Below are 21,051 nucleotides of genomic sequence, written 5' to 3'. Positions count from 1 at the left end.
ACATTAATTTGCCCCAAAACCTTGTACAGTCCACATCAAACATGCAGTACTGACCTTTCAAGGGTATAACCCCTGTATTTGGTGTGGTGTTCATCTATAAATTGCTCTGGGTCCTACCGTCCTACTTGCTCCTGAAAATGGGTATATTTAACTCTTAGTAATGCAGGCAAATCCAGAGTTTGGAGGTAAACAATTTAATGCAAAATATGATTACGGTTAAAATTCATAAAAGCAAGCAAGATCATTTATTTTAATAATGAATAGCTGTGCAGAAAGACAGCAGAACCCACCTGTTACTGCAGAGTTAACCCACAGTTCTATTGTCAGTGCCCTGGGCCCATTGCTAAGGCCCCAAGCACTGCTGTCAGCAGTGTGCAGGTACATCTCCCTTCTGGATGTAGGAGTTTGCAAAGTTGGTGAGACAGACAGCTGGAGAGGAGCACATCATGAGGAAATCATGAACTGAAAATAGTAGGAGTCTCACCTAACCAGTGCCAAACACAAAGCAGGACTACCATTTCTTTCCTAACTTTCTTCTCAATACTGTTTAATGAAAATCTTCTTGGTACTCATGTGAGTAATGGCTGAGGAATGAGAGGGAAAAGGGGCTCAGCCCTGCTGCTGCTGAAGCCTGGAGAAGCTCTGTCACCGCCTTCTACGGGCTCTTCGCCGCAGAAAGCTACAGCTGTCAACTTTGATGCTCTATTGAACTTGCTAACGTAATTGTAAAGATCATCTTGAAGTAATTTGATTTTTGTCTTCATAAAGTCACGCAAGTGTTGCCGATTTGTGTACTTGCTGTGTTTATTTTTGTTGCAAGTTCAGTCCTAGTCCATTTAATCAGTAGGCCAGAGGGTCATCTCCCCTCCCCATGCGCCAAGCCATCAGTACGTCCCCCGTGCAAAGTAGTCGGCTTCAACAGCAGGGAGCAAGCTGTGCCCTCCCCAGTGGGTGCTGGAGGTGATGGGTGGGGATTGGACCCCCCTGTGCACTAGCGCCAGGGTCCCTGCCCAGCCCCCCTGGGCACTGGTGACAGTGGCCAGTGCAGAGCATAAATCCCCATTGCATGGTCCCTGCCGTCACCTGGGAGATATAAGACCATGTTAATGCAAACAAATCTTGTTAATTCTTATGAAACGCATGCAGTTATAACCCTGTTAACAGCACAGTATTAATTAACTGAGTGGTGCTTGGATTAGGGACTTATTTAATTTCCTTAACACATGTTCATAACCCATAGCAACACCGAACATGTCGTGCTCCAGAAAAACTGACGGAGAAGTGAAGCATGAGTCTTGTAGATTTTCTTAAGGAAAGAAAATCTTCACCTTGACTAGTCTGGTAGTGTCTAATCCCTGTCCCTAATTGTTTTGAAGTCCTGCCCAGTGATGCAGCCTCTGTTTTCCCTGAGAATAAAAGAGGTCAGCAGGCTGAGGGAATTTAATACATGAAATCGGGAACATACCTCTAGCTCTTCCAGCTAACGTGCTTCTTAAAGGCTACCAGTCTCAGGTTTCTGTGTGAACAGTGTGGACGGACAGTGTAAAGTGGGGTATAAGGAAAAGAAATGCACAGAAGGCTGAGTCAATGTAGTAGCAAAGGTATACATTAATAAGCATCTTACAACCGATTGTTTCTGGCTCAGATACAAGCAATACAGGCTCTAGTCCTATTTGCTCTTCTTGATTTAGACTTGCCTTTATTTGGGAATGTTTTACTTGACAAAGGAGTTTGATTTCTATCAAATGAAAAAGGCTTTTGTAAAACACTGTTCTGACATAGAAATTATTATCATAAATGCTCTGATGACACTGGAATTTTTCCATAATGATAAACATTTTAATGACATTGGGATGCAGTATGTTAACGTGGGTTTTACAAATATTTGGTGTTTCCTAAAACCTATAGGAGAGCATCAGGTCTTGCAGACCAATTTGCAGACAAATTACTCTTGTTTTCCAAAGTAAGAGTAGTGTGCACAGCACAACTCAGAGAATGAGTTAAGTACTCAGAATAATATGGTTGTAGTGCTCCACTCAAGCTGATGAGAGGAAACTGTGAAATTAAACTGCACATAGAGAATAGGAAACCCTCAGTGTTGCCATCTGCAAGACTGTTGGTAGCTGTTAGATGCCGCAGTGTGGTTTGCTCAGGTGGATGCAGTGGCAAAGTGCCCTGCGGTACAGAAGAAGATGAAGCTCCCCCAGCCTTACTGACCTGGTCTGGGGAAAGGATTCCTGGGAACCTAAGAGAGGATTCTTCACACTGCCTCAAAACACATCCCTGACCTCTCTGGTTTTTGGACTCTGGCTATCAAGCAGGGATAGGGAGGCAGGAGAGGAGAGGAGTTATTTCTGACCTGTGCAGATGACTGGCTAAATCCCTAACACCTGACATTACTCTAAGTGTGAGTCTTCTGGAGTTTGGAGTATTCTGTGGGCAGTATGGACAATCCTGTTCTTATTATGTTATGTTCTTATTAGAAAAAAAGAGAGTAAATGGGAGTGGTAAAGGCATGCCAGGGTTGCAAGGGGGAGGATGTGATGGCTGTGGAGCAAGGACAGTGCCGTACAGGGGGGCCCTGCACCAAAAGGCTCTCCCGAGACTTGAAAGCAAACCTGTAATGCTACCTTGGGCTGAGCATGCTGAGTGGAAAAGTATGTGTATGTCTGTCTGCATTTCATTTTAGACTATGTATCTGGAAGGTTGGAAATGCAATATCAAGAGATTCTGCGCCCCCCCCCCCCCCCCCGTGTTAGTACCTTAAATTGTCAATGAAGACTCTCAGCTATTTTCTACCTCTCATGCCGATAAGCGAGCAGCTGGCTTAGCTTGGTAAGTAGATGGTGCAATCAAATACGCAGAATCCATCACATTGTCTTAAGATGTCTATGAGCAGGTGCCAGCGTTTGCAGTATAAAGGCAAAGACTGAGGAGTGCTGCTGAAATGTTTGCTCGTGGACGATGAATAACTTGGTAGAAAGCAAAGTATAGTAAAATATGAGCCTCTCAATTTAATCAAAATTCTTCCTTAAGCTGTTGTCCTCAAGAAGTCCCAGTTTCTGCTTTGAATCAATACCACCTTATTTTGCAACAGTGACTACTCATTCTGTGTGCAAATTATACTTCAGTGTTTATACATTTAGTGGCATTCTGAGTGCACTGAATAAACTGTAAAACCAGTCCTTTTAAATAAGTAATAAAAATCAGAGATACCAAACGCTTTTTCTGAACTGGGGTATGTTCACCAAACACCTTGTTGTTGCATTTCTGATTTCTTACCACTGGTGGACTTGCGCCCTTCAATACTACTTCAATACTTCAGAACTACTACTACAATTTAATTTATTTTTTTTTTTAATTTTACAAAAATTATTTTAGAAAACAGCTATATGATTTGGGATTGGCTTTAGGGCGTAGTAGGATGTTGTTGCAAACTGTGTCGTTACTGTGAGTTTGATCCTGCGATTGGTACACGCACTTGAGTCAGCGTTGTTAAGTGGGAAGAGAGAGAAATCTGGTCTTTCTCAAAAGATAGTTACCTGTGAACGATGTGGATGTTGCTAAATATTTCTGTGCTGCTACAGATCCGGTTTAAAAGAAAACCTTTTCAAACCTTTTTGTTTTTTTTTATCACTGAATTCGAGCAAGATGCAATCTATGCACCGAGTAGCACGAATAGTACCCTGCCTACTCGTATATATGCTTTTAAAAGCACAAAGGCTCGTACCAATGCGGATAAGAATTGCTTTATGCACAATGCCTTTTCAGTCTGACTTCTGTTATACAGAGGTATTTGAACTTGCAGGGTACTAAGAGAAAACACATGGTCAGCTGAAACATGAGAGAGCCTTTTAAGCAGCGTGTCTTTCAAGTCTGCAGCCATTCCCCATTGGCCTGGGAGCCGTCAGCTCGCAGCAAGGGCGAGGTCTCTGCAGTTGTCTGGAAAGCCACCAAAGCCCGGCACATCGGAGCGGGTGGGTCACCGGCAGGCAGAGCCCTTCTGAGTCAGGGGGAGGCTGGGGCGTGAGGTAGTGGTGGTCTTCCAAAGGTGCCATCTTTGTGAGAGAGTGAGGTGGGTCGCCTCAGGTTTCGATGGCTTTTTTTGTAAAAGTAGTGTCCTGGCTGAATTCCAGCTTAATTAAGGTGGAATGGGAAGAGCTGATGGCTCCGTGTGCCTCCCACCTACTTTCTGCTTTCATTGGTAGAAATAGCCACTGAAGGGAACATGTTTTCTTTCCCCATGTAGAAGCCTCAGTTTAGGGTGGAGGTGCTTTTCTTTGACTTCACAGGAGGCTTTGATGGTGTGCCAAGCTTGAAAAAAAAGGAGACACTGTTTTCCTACTATATTGTATGTCTTAGTTCTGATGAGGAAAAAATGATTTTCTTAAATTGCATGGGATGTTTGTGGGATTTGATCCCTGGGTAATAGCATGTGGTTTTAGGGCTCTGCATGTCTCATTAGTTTTACATAACCTCTTGCTCTTTCCTGATACCACATCCCCTAAACTTTTCATCCTTCTCCCACTTACGTTCCTATGCCTTGTGCTGTCACCACCACCCCTACCACCCGCCGCCTCCATTTGTGAGAACATCTTCCCATTTTTGTAGTACAAGACACCTACGTTTTCTTTCTTCAGGAACTATTTTTGTATCAAATCCTTCCTTAAAGGCTTTTGACAGTAAATCACTTGGATATGTACAAATTTGATGCTAGACTTTCAAGAATCTGGTGGTTATCTGTTATGTACGATGCTGTCAGCACACTTGAAGACCTAAAAATATTTTATTAATGTAGGGCTATAACACAATTCAGTGACAATGTCTATACAACAAAAAGCAGAGCATGTTATAATGTATTTAGGACACAATGTCCCAGTCACAGTACATTTTGTTGTGTGGTCAATCTATACTTTCCTTGGGGAAGGAAATAAATGTGAAGTTATGTATTGTACAGAGCTGAGAATGTTGCTGGTACTGGATAAATTGCAAAACAATATAACTGTTTCTCCAGCGCTAATGATCAGAGCCATCCTTAATTATGCTAGTGCCTTGGGCAAAGAGTTTTTATGGTGTTGCTACTCCAACTCGAAAGACCACACTATCTGCATCCTAATGCAGTCATGGCTATTGCCCAGCTAACATCAAGAGCCCACTTCTTAGGTAGCATCACGGCATCAGCACACCTCATTCAAGGCTACTGAAGTCACTTATAGGTAAAGAGGTTCCTGTTGAGGAGGGAAAGATATATTAGCCCTAATTTTGAAGTGATTACAACCGGGCATGAGAAATCTTTTTGTTTCCACTTTACTTAGCAAAATGCAATCAATTCCATATTTTCTGTGAAACAATACTCTAGATGACATCACAAAACCAGCCTAATGCCTGCAGTCCTGGGCAGATTTGGTTGGAGACAGATTTTCCATGTAGCCATTTTGTACAGCCTCAGGACACAACCAAAAATCCCAGCTCTTTTGAAGGCAGAGAATAAATAACTTTCAATTTCTCCCATTGAATTTCGACATGTTTCTTTTATTGCAAAACTTGGATTTTCATGCCCTTATTTGAATTGTACATTAAAATCTGTTACTTGCCAGCATCCCACCCACATATAGTACTATGTCTCATGGAAGTCATCACTTAGTTGGAAATGTGTGCACCATATGCATACTCTCAACTCCAAAAGTAGCACCCAAGGGTTTTTTAAACTCAGCCCATAATCTACAGACACTGTAAGAAAAATATAAAAGATAAAAGAGAATATTTTAAGATGCTATAAAATCTTTTAGAAACTATTTTAAACCTCTCTCTGTTACAAGGAATCTGAGGAACATTTATTTTTCTCCTGAAACAGGAGAAAAGATAGGAGACTGTCCAAAAACTTTTGCAAGCATTTTTATTGCATTGCAGGAATAGGAAATGGGAGGCATGGAGGGAGCAGGGGGAGTGTTGTTTGTTTTCCCAGCTAGAGAGATCTAAAAGTTTGGAATCCTTATGAATAATATGTACATTGACATATTTCTGGTTGGACAGTATTAAAATAACAGACTGTGTGGAAGCTGTTAACTGTGCATTGATATTATAACTATGCCATTTAAAAGAATGGTGCATATAATGCCTGGTGATGATACCTCTCTAGCAGCTGCGGTTATTCTTGCTTAACAGAGAATTGTTTCCTATTTGTACGTAACATTTCTGCAAAACAGTCACCTGCTTTGGGACCCACTGTAACCTGCTGGTTTTTGACAGAGAGGAAGGGAAGCTGTCCTGGAAAAATGCCTTTCCCTTTCTGACACAGTGCATTAGATGGGAGTTTGTTATTCTTTTGAAAATTACTTAAATATTACAACAAAGACTAAGGTAAAGGGGACATTTATAAAAGGACTTCAGAAACAAGAGGAGGCAACATGGGTGTCAAGTATCTGCATTGTGGATCGTTCTGGTTGGGTAACCTTCAATACCCTGTTGTTTCAGATCTGTATGACTACACAAGGTAAAAGGTGCAGGAAAGTCAGGCAAGTAACATTAAACAATGTTCACTTTATTTTGATAGCTGGGTGTGTGTCTTTTGTTTGAAGCAAGAGAGCAAAACCTAATGCCATCACCATATCAACCTGTCCACCCCTTTACTTCCTGTTGCTGCTTAAAAAAAACCCTCCAAAATAAAACCACAACAACATCAATAAAAACCCAGAAACAGAGTCCAGGAGATGGAAGGAGCTGGGGCCAGTGCTAAAAAAAAATTCAGTACAGTTTGGTAACTAATGGCCTCAGTAGTAACTGGTGTCAACCATACCAGTGACGTGAGCTTGGCTTACTGCTCACAGCGCGTGCTCTGGAAAGGCTCATGGTCTTTACTGAAGCTGTTTTTCTCTCCTCATTTTAGCTCTTGCAGTCACAGTATTTGTTTATGTGTTTTTGCTGTTCCAGGCAATAGCTCATTATTTAATCAGGAAACCTTTTTTTCTTTTTTTTTTCTTTTTTTTTTTTCTTTTTCTTTTCTTTTTTTTTTTTTTTTTTTGGTGGTTGTTTTGTTTGTTGTGTTTATTTAAGTGCACACTCACATGTGCCATTCATCAACTTGAAACTGAGAGGGGGCAGTTTCTTCTCCTTTGTTTCAAGTTTTGTAAATGATTTTTGTTACTCTTGAGCAACCCTGCTGGTGACAGTCACCTGCATGCTCATTAACTTTGTCAGTTTTCAAGTAAGAATTTCCAGATAGGTGTTCATTAAACCCCCCAAAAGACTGGGCCTTGTCTGAAACTTATTTATATAAAAAACACATTTCATAGACAGCTATTACAATTAAATTATTACATATATTAAAATATAGCCAAATGCACTTCAAACCTCAGAACATATGTCTGTGCAGACGTTCAGATCCTAGACCAAGGGTTTGGAAGGATTTGTTCTTACAAGTAGATTGCTCCATAGCTGCTTGCTACAGCTCTTAAGCCTCTCCTCCTGCCGTACTGGTACCCATTACTGGGAGATACGGTGCAGGGAAGAAATCATCTCTGGATGGGTAGGGGGATTCCCGTTATCCTGGTTTCAGCTGGGATAGAGTTAATGTTCTGCCTAGTAGCTGGTGCAGCGCTGTGTGTTGGATTTAGTAGAAGAACAATGTTGATAACACACTGATGTTTCTAGTTGTTGCTAACTAGTATTTATACTAAGTCAAGGACTTTTCAGTTTCTCAGGCCCTGCCAGCGAGAGGGCTGGAGTGGCACAAGGAGCTGAGAGGGGACACAGCCAGGACAGCTGACCCCAAGGAGCCCAAGGGATATTCCATCCCGTTGAATGTCATGCTCAGTGTATAAACTGGGGGGAGTGAGCAAGTGGCTGTGTGGTGCTTAGTTGCTGGTTGGGGTTAAACCATGACACCCGTGTTCCTAAAACTGCTGTAATACACATCTTGGTTTAAATCCCTGTGGCTTGTGAAAGGTGGAGCTCATGGAAGGATGTAAGCCTGGCACAGGGCAGGGAGGTGACCAGCTCAGCCACTCCTGCTGCCCGCTCTGTGCCCCTCTGCAGGGTCACTGCTCCTCAGCCCCTCTGCCCACGTTGGCAGCCAGCCCTGTCTGTGCTCAAGGGATGCTCAGGACATCAGGGAGGGGGCATATCCCTTTCTCTTTGCTATTTATGCTGCTGCAAAGATCAGTGGGACTTGAGCGATGCTTTGGTATCTCCAGAGATCCCAAGGACCCTGGAGCATTGGTTAAAGTTTCCACTGACTGCTTAAACTACCTCCAGGGCAACGTTATGCCAGAGCAGCATCACAAAATACAATCCTAATACCTCTCAGGAGCTGATAAATTACTTTTAAGTTAAAAAAAATCCACAGTGGATTTTTCTTATTAAGTAGATGGATGCTTTTTATGAACTCTTTGTTGGAATGCTGATTTTTGGAACTCCTATTGTAGGAGTTACTGGTTGCCTCACTTATTGTTCTTATGTTTAGTAACATCATAAGAGTTTTGTGGGTGGTGTCCATTTTATTCCTGAAATTGTAGCTGGCTTGTATGTAGAAAGGCAGACAGGAGCCAATAGGCTTTAGTGTATTATCAAAATAGTGGTTGTGATTTTGCAGCTTAAAATTAGATCAAACTTGGAGGCCTTCACATGAGGAAGAGAGCGCAGCGTGCAGCGGTGGCAGCTGTGCTGGAGCATGAGCCACCAGGTCCCATCAGGGTGAGGGGCAGCTCTGCCCCACCGAGCCCTCCTGGGCAGTGCAGAGCTTTGCACAATTTTTGCAGGCGTGGGGAGCTGCGCTTTCTCAGAATTGCTGACACCTAGGCCCCCGTTTCTGCTGATCGAAGAAACACTTAAAGTACCAGGATGGCAAATTATAGAGGCTCGTTTAAGTACATACTATTAATACTATACATTACAAAAATTAGGATGTGCCTTTCTTATGCAATCACATTCTAAACCCGTATATTTTAGTCTCCCCTTACATTTTTCTTACTGAGAAGGTAAATTACTGAAATATGATTTGCACTCCGTTCATTTAATTTGCTTAAACATTTTCAAATTAAGATGTGCTTGAGCTTCTAAGCAATAAATAGAGGCTTCCTTGCCATGCTGTTATAACCAGCTCCCTAGACTTTATGGGCATTTTGCTTTATTTCACTAGTAGAAATCCTGAGGGTGCTCTCTGTGGAATTTTGGGTATTGACCCAAATGCTTTTATTTACTTTTTTATGGTGAGCTTTACATTAATTTGTGTGATTGATGTGGTCTTAGACTACATAAGCATTTGATATTGGCCAGAGAAATTTGTAAAGTGGGAAGCATACTCATCTTTCTGCTAGCTGCCATGATGTGACCCGTAAGAGTCTCTGCAGCTCCGGCAGGCCTACAGGCCCAGGTACAGGTGAGCTGTCCTTGCCTTGGGAGAATCAAGTCAGTATGGGTGCACAGCTGGTGTGGACATGGGTATCTCTGCCCTTAACCTCTTTGGAGGTCTGCATTGGTTGTTTTAGCTGCTCTAAACTACGCCAAATAGTCCTAGACACTCTGGGGTCTGTTTCAGCAGGTGGGAACCCCTTAAGACAAGGAGATGCCCTTTTTTCTTGGAACAAAACAAACAAGCGCAGGGGCCCAACGGCATTGTGTCAGGACATCTGGTACCAACACAGCACACCACTTGGCATCTGGATATACAGTCCTCTTAAGCCCTGATGCAGATGTGAAAGGTAAATCATGGCTTTTTTTGCTCAGCACTGAACTCGTCCCGCTTTCTGAGCAGCAGAGATTACAAATGTATTGCAACAACCTCACAGGCGCGGGGCTGTGCTTTGTCCAGGTCTGTACCATGGCTATTGCGCTGTGGGTTCCACTTCAGCTGGTGCCTTGTTCTTTTGTAGACATGGGACATTAGGGAATTAATTGCAAGCAAGTTTGGTTTTTGGTTATTTCTGTGAGAAAAACAGAACAGTTTCAGATGAGTGAAAGATCTGATGTCTGTTCAAGTTTCTCTTAAGAAACAGCACATTACAACTGACTTAATTCAAGTATTGGAATTTGGAGGAAACGTACAAGGAAATACATATAATATATCAAATTATGTATGCCATCCATGGGGAAAATTTCTTAAGCATTGAAGTCTATATACTTACTGCATTGCTTTCTTTTTTTTTCTTAAAAGTTACGTTTTCCTTGTAACACACGGTGCTGTATTTGGATCACTTGTGTTCTTTTTGGCATACCCTGATCTGCGCACTCTTTTCTTCAGCAGAGAATTAGCCTGATTAAGAGGCAGGGTTCATACCCTTGTATGTTCCTCTTTGACTGGATCTGAATTATATTTTTAACACTTTATTTATTCTTACCTTATTTACATAATTGGAATTTTTCAGTAATATTTTTATTGCAGAAAGAGAGTGAGACATTGAGTGTTTTGGCCAAATTAGCCTACTTCATGTTAGTTTGGCTAGCATGTTAATTTTCTCAGTTTGATCTGAAATAGAAATTACATCATGATGAAAGTCAAACATAGATTTTGTCTATACATTGCTTGTGTTGATTAGTGAGTTTGGTGTGTGTGGCTTAAACTTTATTTTCACTTGATTTATTATTATTATTTATGTCACAGCTCTTTTTGACTGTATATGCATATAAACACACACGTATGTTATGTTATGTTATATAAAAGATGGCAGTGTGTGGTAGTAAATACATTTCTTGGCATGAACCTGGAATGTCAGCAGTACTTGTAAGTAGCAAATTTAATTCTTGCCAAGCTAACATAAGAAGATATGCAGATATTTAACATTATATATAGTTGTTTTATGGGCTGCAATCTGCAAGCATGTTCTCTTTATACTGCTTTTGTTGGGAGAGAGGTAACTTTTTCTTCAAACTAAAAATCTGAATTAAAATTCTGTGTACTCAGGGGAAGCTGCCATCCAATGACTGGTCTTTTTCCTGAAGAAATGTTTCCTGTTAGTGATGGGAATTAGCTTAGCTAAGGACAAAGAAAACTAGGGACAGAGCTTCTTTGCTGCTTTCTTCAGGTCATATCAAAGTCCAAGCCTGTAAATACTTATGTATGTATTTAACTTCGGTACTTTAAATACTCTTAATGATTCAAATGAGATTCCTCATGGCAGAGTAGTTAATCATGGGAAAAAATGTTTGCAGGTTTGGATCCCAAGGCTGTTTTTCCTTTTCGGCTGCACCACTTCAACTTTTTTTGTATTCTCTTACAGCCCTCATGTGTGGGAGTAGTATGTAACCATCAGGTTATGCCATGTCTTACAAAGAATAACAAAATGGGTTTGTATGTAGAAGAAGCGATTATTTTTCTTCTGAGTGTCTATTGTCGATCTAAATATTCCTTTTAATTCAACTGCTTTAAAACATTGACTAAATATATAAAAGAATGGTAGAAAGCCTAAATGAAAGCTGCAGGATGGGGACGCTCATTGGAGAAGAATGAATACAGCATGGTTATCATGATGAAGTGGCTGGTTTAATTCTATAATTTTAAACTCTCATTTAACTCTACTGCACTGTCATATACTCTTCAGGAAAAAATGTTAATGCTGATTTAATATGCATGTAGTAATCAGAATCTTGCAAGCCATTTGTGATGTTTGGGTTGATAGGATCCAGCTGTTTGATGGCATTTATAGGTATGCTTAATGCAAATATTTAATCCTGGTTCATCTAAAGATGGTCTATTAAAAACTAAAATGAAACATGGTGGATAAAATAGTAACATTTCCTCCCTTAAATGCATCAGATAATGTACTCTTCATTTGGACACTTGTATTTCAAAGTGTTTTGTTGGTTTGTTGTTTTTTTTGTTTTTTTTTTTTTTTTTTTTTTAGTTTAAGTACTGCTCTAAGGGAAATGCAATGCTTTTTCTCCTGTGTGTTGCACTGCAAGTGGCTTTGTGTGTCGTTGTGGTAGGTAGCACAGTGCTAGAGCAAGTGGACTGCCATTTCAAATTAGCTTCTAAGTGCTTTTTAATATCTCATGAAGATGAAGGGGAAAGTGGCGATTTTGTGATTTTCATCTTGATTAACAGGATTGTGCATAGAAATTATGAAATTCATCAGTTTAATACTGAGTTTTTCATCAGCTATTTATTTGGAGAATTGCTGAGAAATGTTGCACATGCCTTTTAGGTTATTTTAAATGGACAGATTTGCTTTAGAAGAGGTTTTAATCTCTATCACATCTGTGGTGGATTTACTACACTTCCTGTAAAACGTTTTCTAAGGTAATGAATATAACATTAACAAAGCCTACTTTTTATGTGTCAGTCACCAGTACTTGATGTTTTTCCCCTGTTATTCTATTAACATTTTTCTCACTTTTTCCTAAAATATTTATACTTCAATGCATTTTAAAAAGTAAACCAGATGAGAAATATTTTAAAGTGAACCATAAAAGGTACTTGGATAGCAATATAAACTATAATATTTATTAAAATTTGATTCAAGCATATATTTAAGTTTCTGGAGAAGTTTTTAAAATCAAAGAAAAGAAAAATGGGTATGTGCATTATTACCTGTGGTTTAGAGCAGCCTTGTATTTTGTATTCTGCCTATATTTGTATGTTTTCCAAGAATACATTAGTCATTTCTGTATCTCTATTTTATAACTGCAATTAAGAGTGCTATATATGCAAATAATATTACGTGACACATGCTTTCTTAAATATTCTTGTCATCCATCTGGGTATTTTTTGAGGAACAGTGCAGAACATATATTATTTATATGCAGCTCTTCATACTAGAGTAAAATATTGCTCTTTTGCACTTGTCCGGAGTTGTGGTGGCCTGAGTTTTCTGCCATTACTTTCCCATCTGGAAATTCAATACACCTTCCCATGGGCTGCCTCTTCCCCCACTGAGCAGCTCTGAAAGGTGCTGGTGGGGGGAATTGGCTGTTTTCCTGTTGCTGCAGAATGGCATGCTGTGATTTAAATAATCCATCCTTGAAACTTGGACCTTTCCTTTTTGGTAATAGATTATTCCTGAATAAACCTTAATGAGAGTGCTGGCAGGTAGTTAACAGCAGCAAAGGCAATCTTTCTGAGTATATTTCAGAGCCATAAAACTTAGGAACGTAAAATATAATGAGGTTTTTCGTCTTATCTGCAAGGTGAAAATGATAGGAATAGAAATGAATGAATTTGAGACCTCATGGACTACTGTTTATATATTTGATAAATGTTACAGCTTGTGCCACATGCCAATGGAGCAGTCATTTTCCCTGAACATTTAAGCAGCTGTTTCATTTGACCCATAAGCCTGAGCTCAGATTTAGCCATTGCTGCTAAACCTGGTTACCTCCCCCAGTTCCAGTGTTTAACAAGCGCTGTGAATCCAGTTCCAGAACTGTTTTCCCATTTGAACATTTGCTGACAAACCTTTCTTCTGCCATTTTTCTCCTTTGCGTCAAGCGCAGCCATCGCCTGCAGTTACTCCCGTTAAAGCTGGAACATGTTGTAATGAGAGAATAACCCCCCCTGCCTTTGGTAGGACTTGCCATATCTGCCCGGACTCAGGGTTAGAAAGAGAAACGGCTTTTCCATGCGCAGCAGGCAGAGGTGAGGCAGGCGCTTTCCCCGGGGCTGGGGCAGGTGGCTCCTGCAGAGTGGCTGGAGCGGAGCCGTGCCCGCGTCGCTGCAGTGTGGAGCCCCGGCTTGTGACTGCTGGTTAATCTTCTTCCCCCACCAGAGCAGCCGCTCTGGGTCTCCCATACTCAGGCTTGAATGGCTCAGGTTGTACCCAGGCACCTGACAAACAACCTGAAACCTGCGCTATCAAACCCAGATTTTTAGCAAGTTGAAGGGCAGTGGCGGTGAAGTTAGCTCTCAGTAAGTATTGCAAAGCTCTGTGTGAGCTTGGCTCAGTTTTGTACTTGTTAAAGCTTTCTCAAAGGGTGTTTTGGGTTGATTTCTTCTTGGGACTTGGACTAATATGGGAGTGAAGACAAGATGCCTCGAACAGGGCAGTGACAAATGCAAAAAGAAACAGTGAAAAATGAGGAGACAAGGATCTTAAGGAAAAATCATAATAAACATCACATACAGGCTACCCACTTATGCCAGCTCAGCTTTCGGGGTGTTTTTCTAGCCTCTTTTAATATATAGCACAGGCTTCCCTTCAGTTAGGAAAAACATTAAAAATATATTAATCATCCTTAAGCAAAAAAACATGTGTTTGAATGACAGGGGAAAAGCATGCAACATCAAAGTAGATGTTTCTGAATTTTGAATACCCCCTCCTTACCCTTCTTCTGTAATAATTCCTAAAATTCATGAAACATCTCTGCAGTCCCCAGGCCTGGCACTGGTGCATGTGAGCCACCGTGCGTGGCAGCAGAGCAGTAGGGCTCCAACCAGCCTGCAGGACCGGGTTAGCTATGTGCAGGGGTGCTTGCAAGGTGATGCCCCCACTTCTTACCTTCTGCATCTAGGCCTAGGTAATACAGATTTAACAGAGTTCTCGTGAAGAGGACTGTGTTTTCTTTTGTAGCAGATGAAATGGAGTAGCTGTGCTTTAGGAACGAAGAAGAGGCAGTATGACCCTTAGCTTGCCTTTTATGTGGGGAGATGTTTGTCATCCCCTGCAGCAGCATTCAGTGGCGGAAGGGACAGGAATGCGCAGGGTAATGGGAACAAACCTATTTGCATGCACCTTGGGGGTATCTTAACAAGCTGAATTGGAGCTGTAAATGTAGAGCAGTTGCTGTATGCAGCAAAACTGTACTTGTTTGCTAGGCACCAAAAGGTCTCTGTTTATGAAACATTATAACAAACCAGGATTAGAAACCCTGTTTTTAGCACTGGAAAAAGGTGAGTGGTCCCTGTTCCAACAAGCTGACTAGCTAAGGCTTTCCACAGTGACCTCTGTTAAGTGTAAGACCCTGATTTAGAAAGACTTAAATCTGGCCCCTGTTCAGAAACTATGTGGGCACTTTAAACAGCTGCTTCACTATTGTTCTTGACCAGGAGATGCTGAAGATGCTTTCTGAACTAGGTCCTAATCATACTGTCATGGGGAAGAGAGGGGAATAAGCAGAAAACTGGAAGTAAAAAAAAGGGATTTCAGGATAGAAATTTTTACATACTTGCTCTCACACACAAATCAAGAGAGTTCCCCTCGTGTCAGAATGATTACCTCAAATTTGAAATTACTGTACTCAATAGATACTGCATTTGGGAAGCATGGGCAGGCTGATATCAGAGGAACATGCTACTGAGTTGAGCATAAAAGCAAACAGATTTTGAGAATTTCTGCTTAATTTTCTTATTATAGTCTGGTTGATACAATGTTTGAGAGATACATGCTTTGAGAAAAGGACCTCTGAGCTAATTTAAGATGGTTATTGATGTGACTGGAACAAGACATTCATGTGTGAAATGAGCAACTACGTGCTGTGTTTAGCAGGAAGGAGGGTCAGTTTAATGAGACATGAAAGCAAGTAAATGAGGCTATGGACATCACTTGTCCCTTTGTGGGTGCTTTCTACCCATGCACAAATCACAGCAATCCCTGCAGAGTCTCGTTCCATCCCAAAGGCAAGAGGCTGCACCATGGCAGCTTTGTGGCAATGTGTGTGTAATTGTTAGAGAAGAAAAGGTCAAAAAGCTGCATTTTACCCTGGGAGCGAAAGTGCTAAGCAGATGGGGGAGTTAATTCTCCAGCCTTGAGCCACCTTTGAGATAGTCCAATCTCTGGGAGCTTCTCATTGGTGTAGAAAGGCCCCCTGCACTGGGTAATGGGCTCCTGCAGAATACATTGCTTTTCCCGTGGTGCTCCTCTGACAGAGATCAAAGCAATCAGCACCCAGTCCTCCCCCGGTACTGCGGATCCTCAGGCCACTGTGCAGAGAAAACATCCCCTTTCCCTGTTTCCGTTTTCTTAGACATGCAGAACTATTCTTAGAATTCCTGTTTCTGGCCTCATTATCTACTTTGTCTATCTTGTGTTGTAGCACTTTATTTTCCTTGAGCAACATATTAAACATGCCAACATATCCAGCACAGCTAATTTGCAGACCAACAAACTTGTTTTCAGCACCTTCTAATCTCTTAGAAAGAGACTCCGCTTTATTTTCAATAGCAGAGACAGTCTGTGAGGAGTCTGGTCTTTCATGTATCAAATCCTGCTCTGCAGCACGACTTGTTTCACATCTAATTTACCATTCTCCCACACAGGACTTGCAAGAGTGGATACAATTCCCTTTACTGTTGGACTGCTTGGGTGGTGTTGGAAGTTTGTTTTTAAACACGATGAAAACAGAAGTCCTGCTTACCCTTTTCTCAAGTGTCACCTCAGTAATCATAAGAAATTTCCAAAACAGGCATAGCCAAGCAGACAGAGAGCAGCGACTGCATGTTCTGACTGTCTCGCTCTTCCCCCTGAGGTGATCAGGAAGAAGTGAACCTTGGGTCTGGTTTTGGAAGTACGATAGGTTAAAAATTGAACTAGATATGTTAACAGAGCCTAAGTCCATCAGCAGCTGTTAAAATCTATGGCCTAGATGAAACCTCTAGCTCTGGATGTCCTTATGCCACCTTATGACTGGCAGTCAGGAGGGCAGATGTTGGAGTACCACTGCGCACTCGTCTATAAGTGTATCTTCAGATGATGCTTACAGTCCTCTCCTTGTCTGGTAGGGGCTGCTGTCAGAGGGAGAACACAGAGCTGGGTGAGTCTTTGATCCAATATAGCACTGACAGTATATGAAAAGCTTGGGTCTAGTTGTTTTATGGAGGTATGCAAGTTTCTGTAAAAAAAAACCAAAACAAAACAGGGAGGCCATGCACACTATTTGAAAGAGACATCCCTGTTTACCATTGTCCTGGCTATGTGTTGTAGAAGACCTCAGAGGCTGGAGAGCACCAGGAACTCAAAACCTGTGCTACAAGGCATAGTGCATGCTATTATGGGCCTAAAAAATCCTGTAATACATTTAGTATTATCTGCTACTCCTATCTCCTTGTTGGCCCCTGAAGAAGACAAAGACAAAGACAAATGCTCTTTTCTATCTGTGCTAATTGGAGTGAGGAAGGAGATAGCTAGTAAAACCTACTGATAAGATTTAGACAGAGGTGCCAACAATTCCCAAGAAGATGTGGAACATAAAATGTAAAGCTTTTCCCAGAAGAGCAATTTCAAGCCACACTGCTAATTCTGCAAGACAAATGCAAGGGAAGCACTTACTGTTTACTCTCTAGAATAAACTTCAAACGCAGTGCAGTCCTCCTTTACTCAATGGGTGTGGGTAGGGACATTGCTGTGATGTCAGGTTTGTCCATCGCTGCTATAGCATATATAGCATTTCTAATTTATGGGTTATCATTTGTTACGCAGTTTCCCTGTTTCCAGACCTTCTGCATAGCAGCATAGCACGTTGCTAATGAGAATGAGCTAATTTTCCGAGAAGATAGGTATTGATAAATGCTGGTGAGGCAGCAGGCTGCCCTTTATGGTGAAGCTTCTTCCCAATAAAAGCTGTAATGGCAAAACCTCTTTGCAGCAGATGTATTGTAGAATCAAATGGGATCAATATGCTCTGCTTAGGCTGAAGACAGTTAGACGTACACAGCGCGAACCAGAGGTGAATTCCAAAAGAGATGTTCCAGGTCTCGTATAATGGGGATTATGAGACCACTGAGCCATATAAGATGTTTTAAAGCCTATTCAGCAAGCTTGTTGGCAAGCCTGCTGCATAATTGGATATCAAATGGCCAGTGGTGTGGAGCCTGTCCTGGTAACTTCCTTGTTTGCTGTGACATTGAGTACATCCACAAGAGCTTTTGAGAGTGCTACAGGAACAGCCCTCTGCCCACCCTGCCGATGGTGTGAATCGCTTTTCCCATAGAGTTCCCGTCAAAAACACAGCCTGCCACAAGTGGGTCATTTTCCATGAGTGATGAGGCTTTGAAAGGAAGATATAAAAAGAGTTAATGGAAGCAGGGGGACATTTCTGAGTCAGTTGGCCATGTAAATTTTGAGTGGGCCTTCCCAAACATAACTTTAATATTTGAGTTAAGTGAATTAACAAGGAGCTATTGAAGCAATGCGCAATGAGCACTGGATATTTGGCTGCCACATTGTGGTTTTGATCATAAGCATGTTGGAAGCACTGTACCAATGTCCTTTCTGTACTAAAAAATCCTAAAATACCCATTTTTTTTTTAAAAAAAAACCCAAACAACAACAACTTGTGAGACAAACCGTAACTGCCTTTTTTTTTGCATTGTTTTTACGCATCCTCTCAGCACTCCTCTCCTGTGACATGATCTAATTCTACCTGCTTTACTGATGGTAGATGAAAACATCTTGGGAATGCAGTATGGACACAGGCACAAACTTTAAAAGAAAAGGGGTGATCAAAGACAGCATTGGCTAACCACTGAACAATTTCTAATTAGCTTTCAGCTATCTTTATAGAGAGAAAACTGAATGATAAAGAGTAATTAGTCATATAGAGGCCACATAATTTAGACAAATAACTTATAAAACGTAGTGATCAGGCTACATTGCACTCTTTAATTAGAATTCATATTTGGGGGAGGATTCCTCTGGTTTAAAAAGGGATGTGTGTGTTGTAAGCTATAGGAATTAGAGAGGAAAAAGCATAATAATTCATCTAGTCTAGATAAATCCTAGCCAAATGTGGCATTCTTCCCGTGACATATCATTGTGAAGAGTTAGCCCTACTACAGTGAAGCTTGAATATCTTTCACTGTCTAAAAGGAGGCATGCAAAATATTCTAGATGGTTTTGCTCAGTGTAGCATCATGTAAAGCAAGTGTTGCACAGTTAATTTGCTTTCAGCATATGTTGCAAGAGCCGCTAGACATCTAAATTCAGTGCAGAACTTAACTGCCTCTTTCCCCAGGATATTGGCATATATTTCTCTGGGTGGTACTTCATTTGGTTTTTCCTCTCTGGGTTTTTAAACATCTCTAGGTCCTTTCTGATGTTTGTAGCACTTCCTAATTAATGTGCTGTGCTTATTTAGTTAATGTGCTGTGTGCTCCCTCTTAGACATTATTAATAGCAGTGTTAAATAAAATTTGTTCTAGCATTTATCCAGCAATCACTTGCTCTTTACCCTTATAAAAAAATTTATGACAACACACTATATCCATTGCATTTTTTCTGTCATCTAAAATTCTGCTGCTGTATCAGTCTTGGCTGTTTCTCATGGAATCTTCCCCAAATTACAATCAAGAGTCTGATATTGAGAACCTAGACTTTGGTATATAATTGGATTTTTTAAAATCTAATTGAACTAATGTGATTTGGGTTTGTTAGATTGTTTAAAGCAGTGTTAACAATTTTTCCCCACTTACAGATTTGGTTGCCACTGATTATTGTGTGTCATCATGGCAAGGCTCTTAATTTTCTATTTTGGCTGTTTGTTTCATTGCTTTCTAAAGGTAGATGTATTGCACCATACTTGCATGCAATTTTTCTTCCCTTTCAATGACTAGCAATACCTTTGCTTTCTTGCCCCACCCTCCCCCAGCTTGTTGCCAATTCCTGCCTAGTTTAATCTCTGGAAAATACTCAGTTATTACTCATAATTCAACTGATACTGAAATATTTTTTCTGTTATATTAAATATTAATTATCAATATTAATATGCTGTGCTTGAGAAAGAATACTACTATATTAAAAAACCTATTCATGTGCTAATGTGAAATCAATCTCAGAAAGGAATTAATTCATTCCAAATTTTAAGAGATCAGTTAATTTTGTTTCTGAAAATTATCAGCTCTGGTTCAGCATTCAGTTATACACACAGAATTAATCTTCTATTTATGATGTTCGTGAGATCACACACTGCAATCAAATTGTTTTTTTTTTATTTTTTCATCAGTGCAATCTAACCTTTTCAAGAATTTTTATGAATGCAGTACGATGAAAAAATCATGGGAAAACAGTGGTGTTTGAGGATGCAAGTATGGTTTAGATGAACAGTGAAAATACTTGTAGCGTAGGCTGGGTTTTCACTATGTTAAGGGAACCAGGGACTTTACATAAACTCCAACGAGCACAGAATGTGGCTGCCAGGTTTCTTATGAAAAGGAGACGACAGGAGCACATTTCGATTTATTTTGAAAATGTATTGGCTGGCAGTCAAATACCATACTGGTTTTGAAATTGGTCTCCTTGTTTGTAAGGTGTTACATAGTCCCAACCTATCTCTTTGACAGTCTTTGTCCTCACATTCCCAGTCAATCTCTGTGATTTACTCAGTTCCAACAGTCCTCTAAAGACCAAGGACTTTAATTTCTTACTGACAATTTCTTATACAGAAGATATTAAGACTGTCCCTGATTTTTGCTGCAGCCCTGACTAGAATTTCACTGACCCAGCTGAGCAGTCACTTTGATTTGAAGCTGGGCATGCTGTTAAGTACCTTGTTGAATTAATCTTTCAGTATCACATTGCCTTCAGTAGTTTTGCAATGCACAAAGTAAGAGAAAAATCAGGCTTTTTCTTGTTTGAAAGTTAAACACAATGTGGCAACTTCTTTTTCCAGTTTAGCTTTTCTGATGCATTGATTACACATTAAAAAAAAAAAAAAAAAAGAAACCCAGAAAAAAACCCAAACCCGCTGAGGGTTACTTTTCTGTGCCAGTCATTGTGCAATATTTTCATGACAGCTGGTAGAAAGACATTTTTTTGTCTCATGTAAAAATCTTCATCTGTTTGGTTTGAGTTTTTTTCCCTTTCAAATACCATGCAGGATATCTTTACAATTCATGACAGTTTTTTAGTTTTAAAAAAATTAACGTCAGATATGCTTGTGCATTTTTTTCCCCACCAGAGTTTTTTTTTTTCCCTTTTGTTGCTTTGTTTTTTTTTTTGCCTGCAGTTTCTATAAAGTTCTCTAATCATGATTTTACATGTCAAAAATGCCTCTTTCTGCCTTCCCACTCACACATATTGAGAAACATTCCAAACTTTTGATAAATTTGAGTGGTAATGTTGTAATGCTCCATATTTTACCGTGTTTCTTCAGCTTTAGAAAAACATTTAAACTCTTTGGAGTGTGCAGCTC

General features: G+C 40.5%; 1 long non-coding RNA gene across 6 annotated transcripts in view; it reads right to left on the bottom strand.

Annotated features, from left to right (window-relative positions):
- Nucleotides 1–3,617: 3,617 nt before the first annotated feature.
- The window catches only part of LOC308062862, a 91,582-nt gene continuing 74,148 nt past the window's right edge, over nt 3,618–21,051 (bottom strand). For all 6 annotated transcript variants that reach the window (XR_013927723.1, XR_013927724.1, XR_013927725.1 and 3 more), the window contains one exon: nt 3,618–21,051. This exon is cut by the window's right edge. This is a non-coding gene — a long non-coding RNA (uncharacterized lncRNA).

This window comes from Falco punctatus (assembly GCF_963210335.1).
Source record: "Falco punctatus genome assembly, chromosome: 4".
NCBI lineage: Eukaryota > Metazoa > Chordata > Aves > Falconiformes > Falconidae > Falco > Falco punctatus.
Note: the sequence above shows the minus strand (reverse complement) of the source record. Positions and strands in the feature narration are given on the sequence as shown.